General features: G+C 42.7%; 1 pseudogene; it reads right to left on the reverse strand.

Annotated features, from left to right (window-relative positions):
• Window positions 1–355: 355 nt before the first annotated feature.
• On the reverse strand, window positions 356–14,287 carry LOC136510463 (probable ATP-dependent DNA helicase CHR719; annotated as a pseudogene).
• Window positions 14,288–14,627: the final 340 nt, after the last annotated feature.

Below are 14,627 nucleotides of genomic sequence, written 5' to 3' on the forward strand. Positions count from 1 at the left end.
AGTTGTTGGATGTTTTTGGAAATAGATTCAAGGAGCTCTTAGAGATACTCCCTTCATTCCAAATTATAAGACACTTTAAATGTTTAAGATACATAAATTTATTATGTATCTAGACATAACATATATATCTAAGTGCATAGAAAAACCCTCCAATGTCGGTTTGATGTGTAACGAAATTAATATTTAATAAAGGAGTTCTACAAATTTATGCCAACAAGTCCATACAGTATACTAGTAATTCTAATAAAGTTCATAAGCTTGAACGTACTTCTCAGTCGTAGTCATAGTCCTGCTACCTTAGTCTACAGGGTACTCCAGTGTTGAAGGACTTTCATCAAACAAACAGGTAGAGGCCATAACATTCATGTATGCTGACATTAGAATGATGGGCGCCCCTTCGAGTCCGACGACGAACTGAAGTGGCTTGACCTTCTTCTTCCAAGGGTATTCCATGTGAAACTGTTTCCCTTCTGTAAGCCGCTAGTAATGACTTCGTCTTCGCCGTCATCTCCAGTCTCGTCCTTGCTGTATGATGAAACTCCAGCCCTTTTTTTGTCAGGTGTCCACGTTGGGTTACTCGCACCATCTGCGTTGTTTTCTACAGACCTAGGCGTTTTCTCACTAAACTCAACCTGGATGTCAGATGAGTAAGCAGTCCTCTTCGGCCTTGGAGTCGCCTTTGGAATGTCTTCAAATCCCTCATCAGATTTCATCCACTGATCACCAAAAGAGTCCGAATAGACAACCTCTTTTCTACGTCGCTTCGCACCAACCATTATATTCTGGAATTCATCTGCCACGGTTCTCTTGGGTAAATCATTATTGTTGGCAAACACCCAGTCTGGAACCTCATTCCCATCCATAAGTCTAGATTTGTAGTTTTCTCTAAGCCTCCTTTCTTCATCCATCTTCTCAAACAACCAGAATTTTCATCAGTTCGTGCAGCCAAACGATTTATCTCACGCTCACTGGGGATATCTGTTCCCAACGAGCTTGTCCCCCTCCTGAGGATCTCCTGCAGCAATGCTCGTCTGTCCTGTGCTGTAGTGGGAATGAACATGAAAATATGTCATGTGAGTTCCAGTACAAAGTCTACATGTAGTAGACAAAAATTAAAAAAATAGGAATTAAAGCATTCAAACTCACCAGTGGAAGTTGTGTTAAACAACCCAGCCTGGATAACTTTTGCATCAATACCCATCTTTTGTTTTACACAGTCCAGGATCTCTTCTTCAATTGAGCCAACACTAACGAGAACAAATACACGCACTTCATTCTTCTGCCCTATACGATGGGCACGGTCTTCAGCTTGTTGGTCCATTTGAGGGTCACTACGTCAAAAAGCATTTGTAGGGGCGGTTATAGACCATTTGTAGAGGCGGTTTATCCAGCCGCCTCTACGCAAGGGTCTCTACAAATCATGTATTTGTAGGGGCGGTTCCCAGGCCGCCCCTACAAATATATTTGTAGGAGCGGCTCTTATTACCAGCCGCCCCTACAAATCTATTTGTAGGGGCGGCTGGAAACACCAGCCGCCCTTACAAATAGATTTGTAGGGGCGGCTGTAGTACCAGCCACCCCTACCAACGGGTATTTGTAGGGGCGGTTCAATCTAGAACCGCCCCTACAGTACGTTTTCCCGCCAAAAAAATCGCTTTTTCAATTCAAAATCGTTTTGCCGAACGTCCCACAACCAACGTTCCGAACCACGTTCGCGTTGCCGAACGCCCCGTGACCAGCGTTCGCGTTGCCGAACACCCCGCGACCGCGACTACAAACATAAGAGTATTCTATAAACTACAATTACAAGTCCAATTCACATGAATATATACAATCCATCATTAAATATATAAATTCCATACACATTGTTATCAACGTCCTAGAGCTAGCCTTTTTGTCTCACGAAGGTGTTGATACTGAGGATTTGTACCTAACTCAGGTTCTTAGTCATGGTAGGCGCCTCTGACGTGTACAATCTGGTCCAATATGAAGTTGCAAAGGTCGCCGACGAGCTCTAAGAGTTAGTCATCCTTGTATGTGTCTCTTTTCATTCCTTTCTCTTCTCTCCACTATAAGAAAACAAGTTTTGGTTTAGTATTTCATGCCATTTATGAAGTTTTTATACTATGGGTGAAGAGGTTCAAACTTACCCTTAAGGGGTGTCTCCTGTAGGCACCGGTGTTACCCATCATAGAACATATATAGTATCCACAATGTACACTCACAGGCTTCTGCTTGGGGCACTGTGTGTTTTGCATATGAAAATGTTTAGTAATGCTTTTGACAGCCATGTAACGGAGTACTGAAGAAGTAAGTTACACTTATCGCACATAGTGTTTTTATAGCCAGCTTTTCCTTCCTTGCTGGATCATGCCTTCCATGATGATTAGTGACATAGAACCTAAATGCCCTGTTCGAATTATTTTAGCAAATATAACTTGTTAGTATCCAAAAGTGAACGTTATAAGTATGTATACAAACATATAAGCTAATGAGGATTGTCGATATGTATACATCTTGAGAATCGATATGAAGTCTTTGTATGTCACTGTGTCCTTATCTAATGAATCAAAGACCCATGCCATGCTCCTCCCGACATCGACGGCTATACAAATCCAGTGGTTGCTGCATGGATTTAATCATAAAACTAGATAAGCCCTTTTGCATCGAATGAAATATATCGAACAAAGCTTTAAGTATAGAGTTGAGCTTACTCGAAGTTGTATGGTAGCCATATAGTAGAGTGGTGTTGGAGATTTTTGAAAGCCAAGACAATGTATGCCGCAACCTTAAGGGACTCTTCCCTTAGCTTTGCACTACGGATGCGCTCTTTCTCCCGAAGAGTCTTTGCAGCTGCTAGCTCTTTGGCATCCAGTGTCCACCGTTTAGGGTAATTAAAATTTGTTTGGGCTATAGCTTGAGGGTCTACATATCCGGCTTTCACACTTGGCATTTGTTTGACAATGTGCACTTGCATTCTACAAATCACGGCGTGGGTTAGTTACAACATAATTCAAAGATTACATTCATATCATATCGGGAGGACAAGGACTTACAGGCACCACGTGCGAATTAGATTCATCTCCATTTCTCCCAGGTGAAAGCATGTGTGCATGTCATTGAAGTCAAAGACAATTTTCCCGGCTGGGCTTCCAAATGTACCGGTGGGAAAGCATGCTTGTATGATATCTATGCTCGTTGGGAGAACACGCAAGTACCAATCATGGAACCTTCTCATTCCAAGTGGTAGGCGCTGGATGTCCCGGTTTGGTAGGAAGGGCTTGCCTCTTTCATATTTTTTCGGGCAATCCTTTGATCATTCGATGGCATCAACATTTGGATACTGCTTTGCAATTTGGTGGAGTTTGCTACTGACGGCCTCCTCAGAACCCCATGATGGGACTTTTTTAACTTGGTTTTTAGGCTTGAACTGATCATGGGAATACCACTTGAACACCAACGAGACGTCTTTGATCGGAACATAAACTGGCCTTATGTTGATTGAAATCTTCTTTCGGAGTTCCCATTCAGGCATGTCCTCATCTTCTTGTGCATCACCTTCTTCAGGAGACACTCGTTGTTCATGTATCGGATGTGCTTGTTGAGAAGACTGTGGCATCTCATGATGCACTTGCCCGGTATGAGCTGGAGAAGGTTGTGGCATCTCATCAGGGACATGCTTGATAGGAGGCGGGGAAGAATGTGGCATCTCAGGAATGTGGGGGTCACGAGACGGTGAAAATATCTCCCCGTCCTCAACAACTTGCTCTAAATTTGGGAGAGGGAGATGCGGCGAAGAAGTAGTCAATATAATGTCCCATTTGTGCTAGAGGATGAACTGCCCCATAACCTCTTCGAGTAACACCAGCCCCTCAGGAGTTGCATAGTCTATCCTCCACTGCATGAACTCGGGCTTCACTGTATGCACCTCGACCCTAGTGTATTCCGACGGTATCTTATTATTGTGGTGTAAGCCACCGGGAGGATGTGCCACACCCGTTGCCACCTCCATCACAGTGTTCTGCCGGCCACTGAGAAACACCAAGGTGCAACTAGTAGGTTCCCGTATGAGATCGACTGGGGTTGTGGCTGTAGTGGAACCTTGGCTGCTAGGAACTTTTGGAGGGCTGCCAACTAATGCCAGTTCTCCCGACGGCGTCACTAATATACGTGGCTCCGTAGACATTCCTTGCTCCTCCAGCGCCTTCGCAACTAGAGCCTTCACTTGGAGCTCAAGACTAGTCTCCTAGTCTCGGCCATGTTTCTTGTACATGTGCCTGTCCTCTTCGAATCTTTGCTTCCAGGTCATCCTTTTCCCTAGCCCCCTGGTGCGGCCTGTGTGCTCCTTGTTTCCCAAGCCAAGGCGAAGCTCGTCCCTCTCTCTGGAAGGATTGAATGAGCCCATCTCTTTGTCTTCAGCATATTTCAGTATCCTTGATACTGTCTCTTGGGTCTCCGGGTTATCAAACTTAAGATTACTGCCGGATGGTTCTGTACTCCTCGCATATATCCAGTTCCTTGAGCGTACCTTCAAGTTCGTCACATCGATATTCCCAGCAGTTGTGGCCTCTTCATCCATCTTCCTAAATTGCTCTTCCTTGGCATAGTAGCCACCAGGGCCTAGATGATGGTGGTATTTGTTCCTCTTCGCCTGCTCGGTGTTACGGGCACTGAGCTCCAATGCCTCCGCTGAAGTCTTCTGAGCCACGAGCTCCTCCCATTGACTAGGAGTTATTTTGCTGAACTCGTTGAAGGGAGTTAACCCCCTTTGGATATACTTTGTGTTGAGCTCCGACCTCCAACGTCGAAATGACTCTCCCATCATCTTGATAGAATTTTTTTACCAATTCGTGATTACCCTCCGGAAATCTAAAATTGACCTTCAGATGCCTATCCCATAGTGCATTCTTTATGTTCTCTGGTACCTCTTTCCAGTTAGGGATTGATGGGTTCAATTTATCTCTTACTAGGGCCCCGATCGCATTATGGAATCATCCTCTTAATTCCTTCGGCTCAAGGATCTCCCCTACTGGCCCAACCTCTGTTATCACATAGCAAGCCTTATCTGGATATAGATTTCCTTTTCTATCCCCTCGTTTCCTCTTAGGCTTGGTAGTCGTGGTTGTGTCTTGAGTTTGTTGAGCAGAGCCATCGTGATCCGTCTCTGTGGTTGTCGCCTCTGCTCTCCTTTCCTCTACTCCGTCTTATCCAGTGAGATGTCGCGGACGTCGATGTCGTCTTTTCTGAGTTTCAGGAGGGACCTGTATATAGGACAGGTCAAAGTGTTAGCAGAGGTAACACAGCCAAAGCTTTAGCAAAATTTACATGCTAAGGCTTCTTCCCTACCTCCTCGTTCGGGTCAAAATCCTTATCCAAATCTTCCTCCGTTGGCCTCCTTCTTGCTTCAGGTGGGAAAGGATCCTCGGGACTTTCATATCCCTCTTCTGACTTATCATCCTCTTCTTCGCCTTGAGCAGCCTCTCCTTCGGGGCCTTCCTCCTCGTCATGCTCCTTCTGAGTAAGCATCACTTCTAGATCCTTTTCTACCTCGTTATCGAACTATTCCTGAGTAAGCTGGTCCTCTAGTGCTTGCTCCTCAAGGGTTGGCTGCTCATCATGCTCGGGGCATCGAGTTGCATTGTCTGTTGTCCGCGATATTATTTCGCGCTTTGTTCTAAAAGATGCAAGAAAGTGTGCTTTAGATACGTGAGAAGGTATAAGAAATCAAAAAGGTCTATAAATCAAAGTAGTCCTATAAAACAATAATATAAAAAACGAGAAGTAGCAGTGGTAGAGGCCTCAGAAACATGTCAATCATCATTTGATCTTGAACTTGGAGCATCAAGGCATCATAACAGAGAAGAGAGGAGAAGGTAATGTAGGGGCGGCTGCTAATGATGCCAAGTTCCTCACAAGTTCTTGATCATCAGCTCATATTCCATATAATGTATGGACTTGGACAATTTCATCATCGGCAAAACAAAGGAGAGGAGAGGAGAGGAGAGATTTGGCAAAAAAAAGCAACAGCTGCTTAACAAACATAGAGAGGAAAAGGTGTAAAAAAAGCAGCTGCTGCTTCCCAAACATAGAGGATAGGAAAGGCGGCAAAAATAGAGGAGAGGGGAGATTTGGCAAAAAAAAAAGCAGGTGCTGCTTCCCAAAAAAGCAACAGCTGCCATACTGACTTTGCTCGATCACACATGAACATCATATGCTTAATATCTTCTTAATCTAATAGGCAGATTGGACAATCAGAAGTAGTAGACAGTAGTAGTAGGGAAGTAGTAGAATTAGTTGACAGAAGTACAAGTAGTTGATAGAAGACAGAAGTAGAAATAGTAAACAGTAGTATTAGGGAAGTAGTAGAGTAGTAGTAGAAGTAGCAAAAGCTGCTTAGGAGAGGAGAGGAGTAGAGTGGAGTAGAGGAGAGTATAGTAGTAGAGTAGTAGTAGGAGTAGCAAGTAGTAGTAATAGGAGTTGCAGGAGACCAGCCAGCAGCTAGTAGCCAGTAGTTGATAGAAGACAGAAGTAGAAGTAGTAAACAGTAGTATTAGGAAAGTAGTAGAGTAGTAGTAGAAGTAGCAAAAGCTGCTTAGGAGAGGAGAGCAGTAGAGTGGAGTAGAGGAGAGTATAGTAGTAGAGTAGTAGTAGGAGTAGCAAGTAGTAGTAATAGGAGTTGTAGGAGACCAACCAGCAGCCAGTAGCCTCTGGTACCAGCCAGCAACAGCCAGCAGCCAGCAAGCCCGATACTGCCTAATAAGTAGAGTAGTAGTAGGAGCCAGCAGCCAGCAGCCAGCAAGCCCGATTACAGCCAGCCAGCAGCATTCAGGTACCAGGTAGATCACAACATTAGGTAGATCACAGCATCAAGTAGTTCACATTCAGAAAATAGCACTGAAATTGAAACTGAAATGAGCACTAAAACTGAACTGAAATGAGCACTAAAACTGAACTAAAATGAGCACTAAAACTGAACTGAAATGAGCACTGAAAATTAACTAAAATGAGCACTGAAACTTAACTGAAATGAGCACTGACACTTAACTGAAATGACCACTATCCAGTTTTTAGAAATTTAATAGTACTGACAGCAGCTAGATAAAATTTAATAGTACTGAGAGCCACTATCCAGGTGACTAAAGATGATGAGTACATATTCAAAAAAAAAGAACGATCACTACAAGGTGAACTATAGTAAAATTAGCAAGAGATGAAAAAGAATCCATATATGCCCAGAACTAGAACATCCACACATGCAAAGCCTTTTAACTAAAGCATGACCCTTCTAGTTCAAAAGGCAAAAAAGAGTTATTTGCTTCATGGACAGGGATGCATGAGCTCTGGGGAGACAATGACATATGGGATGAAAAAACATGGGAAGTCATTAAAAATGCTTTCGTGGACAGTAATCCTAGAAGTAGAATAATTGCAACCACTCGCAATTCTAAAGTCTCTGAAGAAATTGGCAAAGTTTATAGAATGGAAAAGCTTCCAGAAAGCCAGTCAAGAAAACTATTATATACAAGAACATTTGTCGCAGAAGAAAAATGGCCAGGGAACAATGATGAATTGGCTGTGGTATCTCAAAAAATACTGCATAGATGTGATGGTGTACCACTAGCTATTATTACAATAGGCAGTTTGTTGGCTGGGAAACAAATAGAGGAGTGGTCCAATGTGTATGACTCAGTTGGTTTTGGCAATGGAGATGACCGACATGTTAACAATATGAAGAAGATATTATCTTTCAGCTACTACGATCTACCCTGTCATCTAAGGACATGCATGTTGTATCTAACTGTGTATCCAGAAGGTTCTAGGATCAACAATGGTGAATTAATTTACAGGTGGATAGCTGAAGGTCTAGTCCAGACAGAAGAAGGAAAAGAGCCTTTTAAGGTAGGAGAAAGCTACTTCCTTGAGCTCATAAACAGAGGCATGATCCAACCAGTGGAGCACTATGGTTTTTTAAATGGTTGTCGTGTCCATGACATGGTACTTCATATGATTCGTGATCTGTCCCGGGATGAAAACTTTTTTGCTGTGCAGGATAGTAAATGGTCACAAGGAAGTGATGTCCGTCGACTAGCCTTGCACCGGGTAGAACATATTGAAGTTAAAGAAATAGGGCATCTTAAGTTTCTGCAGACACTGGGGTTAACTGGAACTGGGGTAGAAGAACTACCGACGAGTATGAAGCAGCTTACAAAATTAATGTGCCTACTTGCTGATGACAAGATGAGAGTGCCGGATTGGATCTGCGAGCTGACGTCCTTAGCAGAGCTGTCGATGCAGGGTGCTGATGGAGACAGGTGCTTAATCAAGGATTTGGGCAAGCTAAGAAACCTCAGGACGCTCTTCATAGGAATAACTCTGCAGGACGAAGGAGAGGTGGGGATTTCTAGAGGCCCTGAGCAATCTGGAAAAGATAGAAGTTATATTACCTGCGGGTCGCCGGGGGTCGGCACGCTGGGGAGGGCGCCGGGGGCCGGGCGCGGGACGCCGGGGGTCGGCGCGCGGGGGAGGGCGCCGGGGGCCGGGCGCGGGACACCGGGGGTCGGCGCGCGGGGGGCGGGCGCCGGGGACCGGGTGCGGGTGTCGGCGGGCACGGGAGCGGCGGAAACCCTAGGCAGCCTGACGGCGTCGGAGGAAGAAGACAGCGTCCAGACGATGACTCCCGTACGCTTCCCTCCTATTTATACTAAGTACCATTTGTAGGGGCGGTTCCTGATCCAGCCGCCCCTACAAATGCATTTGTAGGGGCGGTTCCTGATCCAGCCGCCCCTACAAATATTTTTTTTAAATTATAAATTCTATATTTTTATATCATAAAAATATAAAGTAATATAAAAAAAATGTGTATATACACAAATATAATATTTTTTATTATTCTATATATGAAGAAATATATAAATAAACAATTGTAGTCAAAACAATATAGAAAATAAAAAAAAATTAAAAATTTGAATTTTAAAACTTCGAATACAATTTTATGATGTTAAATGAAATAAAATGAAAATATTGTAAACATAAAAGTTGTATAACTCATCAACATGTACAACTTTTATTTTGGTCATCTTGTCATGCGACTTTGTTTGAACGATTTAAATTTTGAAATTCAAATAATTTCAACTTGAAACAATATTTTGAAAGAGTAAATGATTTCACATGAAAAACTCATGAATACCAAAGTTGCAGAACTCATCAATATCTACAACTTTTATTTTGGTCACTTTTTCATGTGACAAAATATTAGTAAACATTGTTCATAAATTCACATGACTCATAGTTTCATAAACTATACGAGAAACATGTTGATTTGTGAACAATGTTTATTATCACTTTGTCAGATAAAGAAATGATCAAAATAAAAGTTATAGATCTTGATGAGTTATACAACTTTGGTATTCATCACTTTTTCAGCTCAAAAACATTTAGTGGTTGAAAATCTCGTTTGAACTTGTCATTTTTTTTAAATTTGAAAATTTGAAGTGCTCAAACTTTGACAAATAAAATTTGTAGTAATAAAGTGGATGTTCAAATAGAGTCATCTGGATGTTGCAAAGGGTAGTATCACACACATGCATAAAATGTAGTCTCATACACATACAAAAATATGTAGTCTTACACATGTATATAAATATATAGTCTCACACGCATGCATAAATGAAGTCTTACAAACACACACTTACACACACTCCATGTTCAACAACTAGCTAGCCTGCTGTAACGACTTTCCCTTTGACACATTTTTGTTCCCATGGCATTATGTCTTTGGGGAGGTTCTTTTCCACAACACTGATCTTCTTAGGAAAGTCTGTGAATAGCGGCATCTCATCGTACTTATTGTAAGCTTTAACATCATCCATGCCATCGACTCCAATAATGTGTTGTTTCTCAGAGACAACCACGTGCTTTGTCTTCTTCTTCGAGGGAAGGTTACTTTGTGGGTCAGACATATAGAAAACCTGTGCGACACGTGAAGCGAGCACCCAAGGGTCATCTTGGTAGCCTAGATTCTCGAGGTACAGGACTCTCAATCCAATCTCGTTCAGTTGGTGTTGTTTGATCTAGCGGCATCGAAACAGGGCCACCGTTATATCTCTTCCATAGTCAAGTTCCTATATCTCTTCAATGATGCCAAAGTATTGGATCTTTCGTCCTAATCCATCGAGAGCCTCTATTCGAACGCCGCTGTTTGGTTCACATATTTGCTATCCTTTGCGTGGGTATAGTACGTGTACCCATTGATGTCATAAGCATTTCAAGATGTCACTTGTCTCGATGGCCCCTCCGTCAACCTACTGATGGTAATAGAGTCTATGATTTCTTCAGGCGGTATGTTTTGGTCCTTCAACCATGTAGTTAGTCGTTGCTTGTGCTATTTCATGACCCAATCATCTGAACGGTCATTTCTCTCCCCCATAATGATAGCCAAGTGTTCATCAATATACGGTTGCATCAGTTGTGTACTCTGCAAGACACTATAATGCGCCCGACTCACCTCTTTGTAATCATGGTCGATGAACACTTTTCTACCACTGGTGCCCTTCCCAGCCAGCCTACCCTTGTGACGAGAATCGGGTTTACCAATCCCTTTCTGTACTTTTAGGTACTCTTGACAGCACTCGATGACTTCTTCAGTACTATAACCCTCTATTATGGAGCCCTCTGGGTATGCTTGATTATGCACGTATCGACTTAAAACTGACATGAACTGCTCATATGACCACATTTCATGCAAGTAGCAAGGGCCGAGCGCCTATATCTGATGAACCATGTGAATCATGAGATGTGGCATTATATCAAAAAAAGCAGGAGGTCAACATATCTCCAGTTGGTTTTGTGTCTTCACCACAAATTCATGTAGGTCACTCAGCTCTTCATTGCCAATCGTCTTCTGTGAGATCTTCGAAAAGAAGTAGCACATGCGGGTGAAAGCTCTAGTTTGGTTTTGATTAATTGATGAAACCCTAAGTGCTAACATAGTTTATCAAGATGATTATGAGATAGGTAGCACTACTCCAAGTGATGAAGCAATGGCGAAGATCATGACAATGGTGATGGCATGGTGATGGTCAAATGCTCAAACTTGGAAAAGAAGAAAGAGAAAAACAAAAGGCTCAAGGCAAAGGTATATAATATAGGAGCCATTTTATTTTAGTGATCAAGACACTTAGTGAGTGTGATCACATTTAGGATAGATAGCCGTACTATTAAGAGGAGTGAAACTCGTATCGGAATGCGGTTATCAAAGTGCCACTAGATTCTCTAACTCATTACATATGCATTTAGGATCTAGTGGAGTGCTAACACCCTTGATAATATTTGTGAAAATATGCTAACACATGTGCACAAGGTGTTTGCAGGTGTTTGCACAAGGTGTTTGAGGTGTTCGCAAGCTCGGCGGGATTCGGCGCTTTTGGAAAAATGAAATGCCTATTTTCTATTGCGCCGGATGCAAAATTCTTAGTGGTTGGCACATTTGAACAAGGGTGAAGAAGTTAGAGTTAAAATGGAGTTGATCGAAATGATGCTGGCGTCGGTCTACTGACCGGACGCTGGGTCACTTAGCGACCGGACGCTAAAAGGCTACGTCCGGTCGAGCTGTCAGACGGCACAGTGGCTAGGGTATTGCACCGGACACTGGTCTGTGTCCGGTCAAGGTGGACCGGACGCGTCCGGTCGAAAAAACATGCCTCGGGGAGCTTTCTGGAAACGACCGGACGCTGGGGCTTCAGCGTCCGGTCAGTTTTACCGGAGCGTTCGGTCAGCTTCGTAGCCGTTGAAATCTGATGAACAGCGTTTGAAGCTGGTGATGCGTGGCGTCCATCAGGCAACCGGACGCTGAGGGCCAGCGTCCGATCAGTATGACCGGAGCGTCCGATCAGAGCACGTTTTGCCCAGTGAAGGGGTACAACGGCTCTATTTGATGGGGGCTCTATTTATAGCCCCATGGCCGGCTCAAGGGATAACTCTTGCACATTTTCATTGACATAGCATCCTTGTGAGCTTAGCCAAAGCCCTCCCACTCATCTCCATCATTGATTCATCATCTTTGTGAGATTGAGAGAGAATCCAAGTGCATTGCTTGAGTGATTGCATCTAGAGGCACTTGGTATTCGTGTTGCGCTATGGATTTCGCTTGTTTCTCTTGGTGGTTGCCACCACTTAGACAGTTGGAGCAGCGGTGGAGGATCGGCACGAGTCGGTGATTGTTCGTGGCCGCCTTCGATGATTGTGAGGGAAGTTGTACCTTCCCCGGCGGAGTGCCGAAAGGTAACTCTAGTAAATTGCTCGTGTCATTGAGTTACCTCACTTGTGGGTCGGTTCTTGCGGTGTCCTATCGTGTGGATGAGGTTTGTGAAACACCTCTTAGCCGCCGAACCACTAAGTGTTGGTCGACACAACGGGGACTAGCGTGTTGGCAAACACGTGAACCTCGGGAGAAAAATCGATTGTCTCTTGTCATTTGCATTCTCCCGGTGATTGGCTTGATCTTCATCTTGCGATTGGTTCATCCCCTACACGACGGTATAATCACTCTACTTACTTGTTTACATTCTTATAAACTAGTTGATACAAGCTTTTTAGTGTAATTACAATTGAGAGCTTGCTTTATTATTTACATTCATCTAGTTGAGCTCTTTAGACTAGTAAGTTTGTGTGCCTTATTTAACATTGCAACTAGAAGTGTCGGATAGGTGGCTTGCAACCCTTGTAGAGCTAGAGCAAGTTTGCATTACGCTATTTGTCCTACTAATTAAATTGTTCTAGTTGATTTATAGATTTTTAAATAGGCTATTCACCCCCTCTAGCCATACTAGGACCTTTCAAGTGGTATTAGAGCCGTGGTCACCGTTTGATTAAAGGCTTAACAACCTCGGTGTCAAATTATTGCTCAAGTTGTGTTCAACCATGTGGGGCTCAAGTTGTATCCTTATTCTCTTTCAATGTCGTTGCATGCTTCGTTACAGCTTCAATAAATTTATCCACCTCTTCACGGAAACCTGCCTTGAACCTTAACGAACCATACATCCAAGAGTTCATGTACTCCATCTTTTACAACAACAACAAAACAAACATTAAAGGACTACTTATTCAGATATATATAAAAATGAATCAAAGTAATAATTATTCGAGAATAATTATATATACCTCATATATATATGAATATAAATCTAATATAATTACATGAAGCATACAAACACACCATGGTAGAGAAAAATTAATTAATGGCCCATTTATCCATAAATAATTAAAATACATATTTATTGATTACAATAAACAATTTCAAAGACAACAATTAGCAATAATTATACTTTACCCAATATCTTTCATACAAACCCTAGTCCAATTTTATCAAACATAAATTTATAAAAACAAAATTAATAAAAAAAATCAAACCCTAGATCTAGATCACATGCACATGAAACATCCATAAAACTAACTAATGGTTCACTAAAATCAAGAAACATGGACCAAATAAGGGTATGATCTTGTTTTCCTCCCTAATTTACCCTAGTACATTTAAAAATTGGGTCTAATTTGCTCATAAATAGCTCAAGCACCATAGAAGAGAGAGAAAAACAAAACTCTAATTACTCACTAACCAACCATTAAAACTTCAAAAAAAAAGTTTGGAATAGCATTTTCTTACCTTCTACAACCTCTCCACCAAAGGATTTGAGACCAAAACCTTCCCCCCTTAGTAGAGCAATTTTTGGGAGGTGCCCAAGGCCTCCCCACCTTTTTTCCACGGGTTGGAGTGAGTGACCCGAGAAGGAAGAAGGAGCTGCATTTGTTTTATATGGAGGGCATTTGTAAGAGCGGCTGGTGATTGAGCCGCCCCTACAAATCGGTGCTATCCATTTGTAGGGGCGGCTCAATCACCAGCCGCCCCTACAAATACCATTTCCAGGGGCGGCTGGTAATTGAGCCGCCCCTACAAATCAAACCTCATTTTTAGGGGTAGCTCGTAACACCAGCCGCCCCTGCTGTTCCGTTTGTAGGGGCGGCTGGTGTCTGTGCACCCTAGCACGCCACTGTAGAGGTGGCTCCATCACCAGCGGCCCCTACAAAAAATTCAAACCGTTGCTAAAAATCGTTTTCTTCATAGTGGGTTCCAGTCACTATCAAAGATAATGACAGTGTCCGCCGTCTGCAAGTTCAACACAAGGCCTCCAGCACGTGTGCTGAGGAGAAACATGAAATATTCTGAATCCTTCTTATTAAAATCTGCCAGTAACCTCCCTCGTTCTTCGGTATTCGTGGATCCATCCAGGGTTCAATTTATCGGTAGCAAAAAAAAAATAACAGAGGTCACCAATAAACGGGTTTATCGGATTTATCGAAAAATTTCTCAGTCAAAAATAAAACAAAAAAATACCTAATTTCACTAAAAAATTACATAAGTTGTCCCTAAAGCATTTAACATCAAGAACTAGCGCATAATAGTATTAATATAATAGAGTATCACACTTTCATATAGGTGGACTAGCAAACTGATCATAGCTCAGCTGGTTGGGTTTCTTGTGGTAGAACCTGTCCATCCGGGTTCAAGTCCTCGACTTGGCACGGGTGCTCGTATTTTCCTGGATTTATTCTAGGATTTAACGGCGCTAGGC

Source organism: Miscanthus floridulus, chromosome 16 (assembly GCF_019320115.1).
Source record: "Miscanthus floridulus cultivar M001 chromosome 16, ASM1932011v1, whole genome shotgun sequence".
NCBI lineage: Eukaryota > Viridiplantae > Streptophyta > Magnoliopsida > Poales > Poaceae > Miscanthus > Miscanthus floridulus.